Genomic DNA, 7,019 nt, shown 5'->3' with positions numbered 1-7,019 from the left:
TAAAATAAAATAACCATGTCCCCTGCACAATAAAATAATTCAAAAGGTAATATAAAAGTAGACTATCACGATAAACTTGGACTAGCTATAAAATGAAACCATGCTTTCAATAAATTCAAAAACAATTAATTCAACTTGACTGACTAATTAATTAGTTAATTCAAAACTGAAAACTACGACAGAAAAGGAAAAAAATGAGAATTATTTGTACCTGCAGGGGAAGGTTGTTCAGCAATGGCGGTCATATATTTATTAAATACGCCAGCAGCCCCCGACAACAACATATTTTATATTAGTCAGTGTTCGAAGCATCCATCTTACTGTATATATATATAAACAAACTCTCTCTGATCCTATTTTAAAGTAAGAGAATTTTTTTTATCTTATTTATAAATTACGTCATTAAATTTTTATCATAAATTTTTTTATCTTCTATTAAGAGAGAAAATATGTTATTAAAATATGTATATTTAATAAAAAAAATTAAAAACTTATTAAAATTAAAAGTAGAGTTAATAAGTTTTAAAGTTTTTTTTAATATTGATGAAATATATTAAAAATAATTATAAATAAAATTAAAAAAATAATCAATTCAATGCTCTGTCCATATGACCAACAGAGACCGGCATTGTTTTTTTATTTTATTATAAGAACTGGATGAAAAATTTTGGTATTACGATATTCCCCCATTTATTTTCTATCTTTTTCAGCACCCCTTGATGACGACAACGATGACGTTCAATTCGTTCCAAAAAAAGAAAAAGAAAAAGAAAAAGAAAAAGAAAAAGATGAAGACAACAATGAGACGTTACCCCAGCTGTACACTTTTCCACAATCGGATGATCCCTCTCATAAAAGATATAAAATATTTTTAATTAAATTTTATTTTTTAATAAAATAATTATTTATTTTTTAATTAATTCTATTTTTTTATATTTATTTTTATTAAATACCCTATAATAAATATAAATTTATTATTTATAGGGATACTTTAAAAAAATAATGATTATATCTCAAAAAATTAAAAATATTTTATATTTTTTAATATCTAACTTCTCAAAAAATATTTTATATTTTTAAATGAAATGAATATATTTTTTTTTTCTCAAAGTGCTGGGCAGGCACTCACAAAGTTTTTATAAATATAAATACATCATATTATAAACAAGATTTCTACTTTGACCATCCATTATTTTCCATGAGGTCGGCTTTAATAATATGTGATGTGCACGTGCAATATTCATGATTAACTAATTCATGCAGGTCCTAGCGTTTTGCGTAGATAATTGAAAAGATGAAACTTTTTTTTTTAAAAAATGAAAATTTCAACTAACATTTTTTACAACCAGATGGACTAGTTATTATTTTTTTATTTTTTTCAGATAGTAAAACTATTTCAAATATTTTTTTTAAATAAACCGACATACATTTCAGATAGCAAAAAACTATTCATTCATAAACATGATTTGTTGTTTTAATATACATTATAATTTGTTTTCAAATATTTATATGATTTGTTGTTCGTCATAAATATGTTGTTGTTCATAATGAAACAATTGCTTGTATATATGTGAACATGACTTATTAATATATAAAAAAATTGTCAATTTTTTAACTTTTTTTAACAACTTGTTGTTTCAATATTGACATTTTATTTGTATTATATTAAATAAAAATAAATATTTTATAAATTTATATTTCAAGCATTTTCATCGTCTTTGGTTATTTAATTTATTGACATATTATTGTTCACATCCGAACAATCATTTGTACATATATGAACATGACTTGTTCATACAAAAAAAATAGCAATTTTTTAAACCTATTTTTTTTCAATATTTTAAATAACTTGTTTTTTAAAATTGACATTTTATCAATATTATACCAAATAAAAAATATATATGTTATAAATTTATTTTTCAAGTATTTTCATTAGCTTTAGTTATTCATGAACGCATTGTTGTTCATATTTGAATGAACATGACTTGTTCATAAATAATTTTTTTTAATTTTTTAAACCTAATTTTTTTTCAATTTTTTTAACTTGTTTCAAAATTGACATTTTATCTATATTATACTAAATAAAAAATTATATATGTTATAAATTTATTTTTTAAGTATTTTCATAAACTTTGGTTATTTATGGACGCATTGTTTTCATATTTGAATAATTACTTGTACATATATGAACATAACTTGTTCATACATAAAAAAGTTATCATTTTAAATGAGAGACAATTAACAAGTAAGTAAGGCAATTCTAATATTAATTTAAATGAGGGGTAATTTTGTTACTTTTCTAAAAATTTAATATAAAATTAGTATCCTTAGACCATAGTAAAATTTCAAAAATTTAGGGCTTTAAATTAAATAAGTCTAGTTTAAAGGTCTTTATTGAAATTATCCAGTTCAAATAAATTTTATTTTTTTATCTCTCATTAGTCTTTATAGAATAGAAATATATTTATAGGAAAAATTACAAATGAGTTTCACATAAAAAAAATTTATTTACAGTAAATCTTATAACTTTGTGAAACTTTTCTTAAGCTCCATGTGAAATATGGTTGTATTTAATTTATCATATAAAATGACACAAATGTCCTTAGACTCACATTCCTTTTACTAATATTGACTAACCACAAGCAATCACTGATAGGTCACTGGCTGGCATTGACTAGCCTAAAATAGTTTTGAATCTTTTTTAAAAATATTAATACTTTAATATTTGTAAGTTAAACATCACATATTAACAAAAATACATTCAAGATTTATAAGTAAAACTTCTTACGTTTACAAATTAACATAATAAAATATTAATAATTTAATATTTACAAATTTTCAAGTTAGACTTCTTAAGTTTAAAAGTAAGTCCTTAAAAAAAACTTTAATATTTATATTTCAATCTCTTATATTTATACTTCAACCTCTCATAGATTTACAAATGAATGTATATAATTTTTGCATTGGTTTTTCGAATTTTACAGATTGATTTACAGTTTTTTCAAATCATTATATTAAATTTACAAATATACTAAGCATTTTTTTACCTTTTTAAGTTGTAAATTATGGTTTTGTAAATTAAAAAAGTTGACTTTAAATGAATTTGTGAAATTTGAAGAATCTTTGAACAATTATGTCAATTCACCTTTAAATCACCATGTGAACTTCAAATTTAGAATATTGACTTGTTATTGTTAAATTATAGCTTTTTGAAAAAATTTATTTATAATTAAAGATGTTTAACTTATAAGTCTATGAAGTTGACTTATAAATATTTAATTTACTAATATTGTAAGATGTCGACTTGCAAACATAAGAAGTTTCAGTTGTAAATTTAAATATTTACTTGTAAATAAGTAATATTTGACTTATAAAATATTAAAATATGAATAATTTAATAAAAATATTTTTTCAATAAAATTATTTTGATAGGGTTAATGGCTGCCGGCCATTGGTCAATGGTCGTCATTGATAGGTCAAGACTTGTTAAAGGGGTGTAAGCATAAGGACATTTGTATTATTTTATATGGTAAATTAATTACAATCAAGTGTCATGAGATTTAAGATCATATTTTTATGAATTTTTCAGACTTATTTATAAATATTTTTTACATGTGACTCATTTGTAATTTTCCTATATTTATATTATAAACAATATTTCTAGCTATATTTTTATACAGTCAGTTTTCCAAAAGGTCGGCTTTCAAACATTTGCTTATATTAAATAGATTGAATAATATGTATTATGCATGGGCATCCATGATTCATGCAGATCCTAGCGTTTTGAACTGTTTTGTCTCTTCATATGGTTTATAATTTGATATAGGCGGGAGGCTAGTTTATTTAATTAAATTTGTTAAAAAAACATTATTAGTTTTGTACTCATAATGATGCCTTTGAAATTAAGGTCTAATATAAAAAAAAAGTTATATAGTTTCTTTTAGTGACTTCTTTTGTTGACAACACTTCATTATGTCATTTGAGAACTAGAACTATCACTAGTGCAGAATTTGTTTGCTATTGGAGACTTTTACCATCAATTACAATACACTTGCTGTTGAAAGTAGAAGCAGTGACATTTTTATAATATTCAAAGCAAATATAGGACTTTTAGCATCGGTTAAAAATGTAACCACTGCAGAAAAAACTTTAACATCAAATCTAATTTAATCTGATGTCAAAAAATTTTAAAAAAATGAAAATAAAATAAAATTTAAAACTTGTCACCTACTGTTAAAAGTTAACTTTCAATAGCAGGTGACAGTATTGAAAGAGAAAATAAAAAAATAAATAAATTCACTTTCAATAGTGGATTCCTCTAACCCGCTGTTGAAAGATGAAATGAAAAAATAAATAATTTTTTACCTTCAACAGGGGGTGACATGTCACCTGCTGTTGAAACTTATTCAAATATATAAAAAAAACTTGCCCACATCTATCTATCTCACCATCCTCTCATTTCATCTTCTTCCTCCTCCAACCTCTCCCTCGTCCGTCAACTCGTCGCTCCCTTTCCCCCCTCGTTTGTTGCTTCCTCTCCCCTATCAAGTCATTGCTCCCTCTCCCCCAATCCCTTAGTCTCGACCCCCTCCCCCATCCCCTTCCCCATCGCCCCCACCCCCTTTCCTTCCCCCATTGGCCCCTTGGCCCCACCCTCCCCTCCCTTATCACCCCCTTCCCCCCACCCCTCTCCTCCCCCTCCCCCTCATTCGCCTCTCTCTTATCTCAGCCCCCTCTTCCTTGTGCCTCCGTCGCTCCTCCTCCTCGTTGTTACTTCTCTATTGCTCCTAGTATCTTTTTTTTAATTATTAATTTATATATATTAATAATTATCATTTAATTGTAGTTTTATTTTTAATTATTGTTTAAATAATTGTTGTTAAATTATTTTTATTATTATTTTTATGTAAAATTATTGTTGTTTTTTTGTTGTTTTTATTTTTGGATATCTAATATTTAAGAAAAATATCCCAAAATTTTATTAATATTAATTTTCACTGAGAGTGCTGTTAATGGCTTCATAAGGCCTTACGTGTTGCATGTGATTATTTATTTGGTATAAAATTTAAATCTTCTTTTGTAAAATTTTTGAGAGGTTCAATTTATGGGGGAAACTCTGCTGAAATTTTTTTTAAATCTATTATTTTTCCTAAATTACTTAACATCATAGATTAATTAGGAATTTACATTTTTTCTTAACATCATAGATTAAGTAGGAATTTACATTTTTTGAAATAATTTGAAGATGATAACATGCACATTACTTTTATTCTCCTTTAGATAGTGACATATAGATCGTAATTGGATGAATGCTAGATGAACAAGTGATGTGTATGATAATAGGGTGAAGGAGTTTTTGGAATTTGTTAAGAAAAATGTTGTTAATAATAGTAAGAGATTCTATTGTCCTTGTGTAAATTGCTTGAATGAGAGGAGACTAGTTGTTGAAATAAGAGAACACTTGATTTGCGATGGGATTTACAAGAATTATAAGGTATGAATTTGACATGGTGAATGATTAAAAAATCATAGTGGTACATCTCAATCTGTGAAAGTTGATAATAACTTGATGATGAAGTAGATATAGATAAAAATCGGTTAGGGACATGATCTGTAATGTTAGGGAAAAGGCCTTTGAACGATCCATACACTACTACAAAATGCCCCCTTACTTGACGGTTATTTTAGAAATTATTTGATGGTTTTTAACCGTCAAGTAATGAGGCGCCATATATTTATTTGACGGTTAAAAACCGTCAAATATTTTAGAGATTACTTGACGGTTATTTCAAAATAACCGTCAAATAATCACTTAAACATTTGCATATACTGCAGCAATATACTTAATGGTTATTTTAAATAACCGTCAAGTATTTAGTAATATTTAACGGTTATTTTGTAACAAGCGTCAAATATGCTTTTGCAAATTCTGTGTGCCAAATACTTGACGGTTATTTCATAATAACCGTCAAGTATTCGTACATACTTGACGGTTATTTTGAAGTAACCGTCAAGTAAACTTATACTTAATGTTTCTTTCTAAATAACCGTCAAGTATTTATGACGTGTTTTTTTAAAAGCTGGAAAGCAGCCCCCTACAAATACAAAGCAATCAAATATATATACCAGCCAGCCAACAATAAAAAATAATTGAATCATTATTTATATTAAAATTACAATCTAAATATCTTTAATTTATCTTATATCTACCTATACTCTAAACTCGATGCCATAAAAAAATCTATAACTTTACCTACTTTACAAGTTTAAATTTCAAAATTAATTGGCCTCAGACATAAAATTGACCAAAAAAATAAATGTGTACACCAAAACTAATTAGGCCTAACCACTGCTGCTATCCACATGTTAAACACAGCCTGAGCTACCTCTTCAAGGGTTTCCTCTATATGTGCAGTTGCATACTGAATATAGTAGGCATCCTCGAAGTACTGTATGCAAAGATTTACAACAAATTCAAGTTAATAGCTATCTAACAAAAGTTGTTAAAATTTATAATTTAAGTATCATTATATTTAATATATACCTTGTTAGGTAATATGGTAGGGGCATGGGTGATAATGTCCTTCAAGAATCTCATCAAGCAATAGCCACAGTCATTGCTCTGATCTGGCTGGAGTGGACACTGTGCAAAAAAAATTACATATCAATAAAATAATAGTTAAAAGGCCACGGTTTGTTAATTAAAAACTCAGTCCATTAGGTTTACCTTAACTGTGACCCATGTCTCACAAGAGTCCAATACCCTTAAGCTAGGGGACAAGGTCTTGTTGGTCGTAGTTCGATACAAGACCACAGCTCTAAGAAGGAAATAAAGAATAAATGTTAGAAATTCAATATATATGGATATTAAAATAACAATTAATAAAAATTCAACTTACTTATTAAAAAGTTCTACCATATCTGGCCTATTGCTTGGTTCTCCATTAAGAGGATCAAGATACCAAATTTTTGAAGCAACAGGGTTAACCACAATAAGCATCTAGTGCCCCCTAATAAGA

Source organism: Prosopis cineraria, unplaced genomic scaffold (genome assembly GCF_029017545.1).
Source record: "Prosopis cineraria cultivar Desert tree isolate PC_DT_omini unplaced genomic scaffold, ASM2901754v1 PC7, whole genome shotgun sequence".
Taxonomy (NCBI): Eukaryota; Viridiplantae; Streptophyta; class Magnoliopsida; order Fabales; family Fabaceae; genus Prosopis; species Prosopis cineraria.
Note: the sequence above shows the minus strand (reverse complement) of the source record.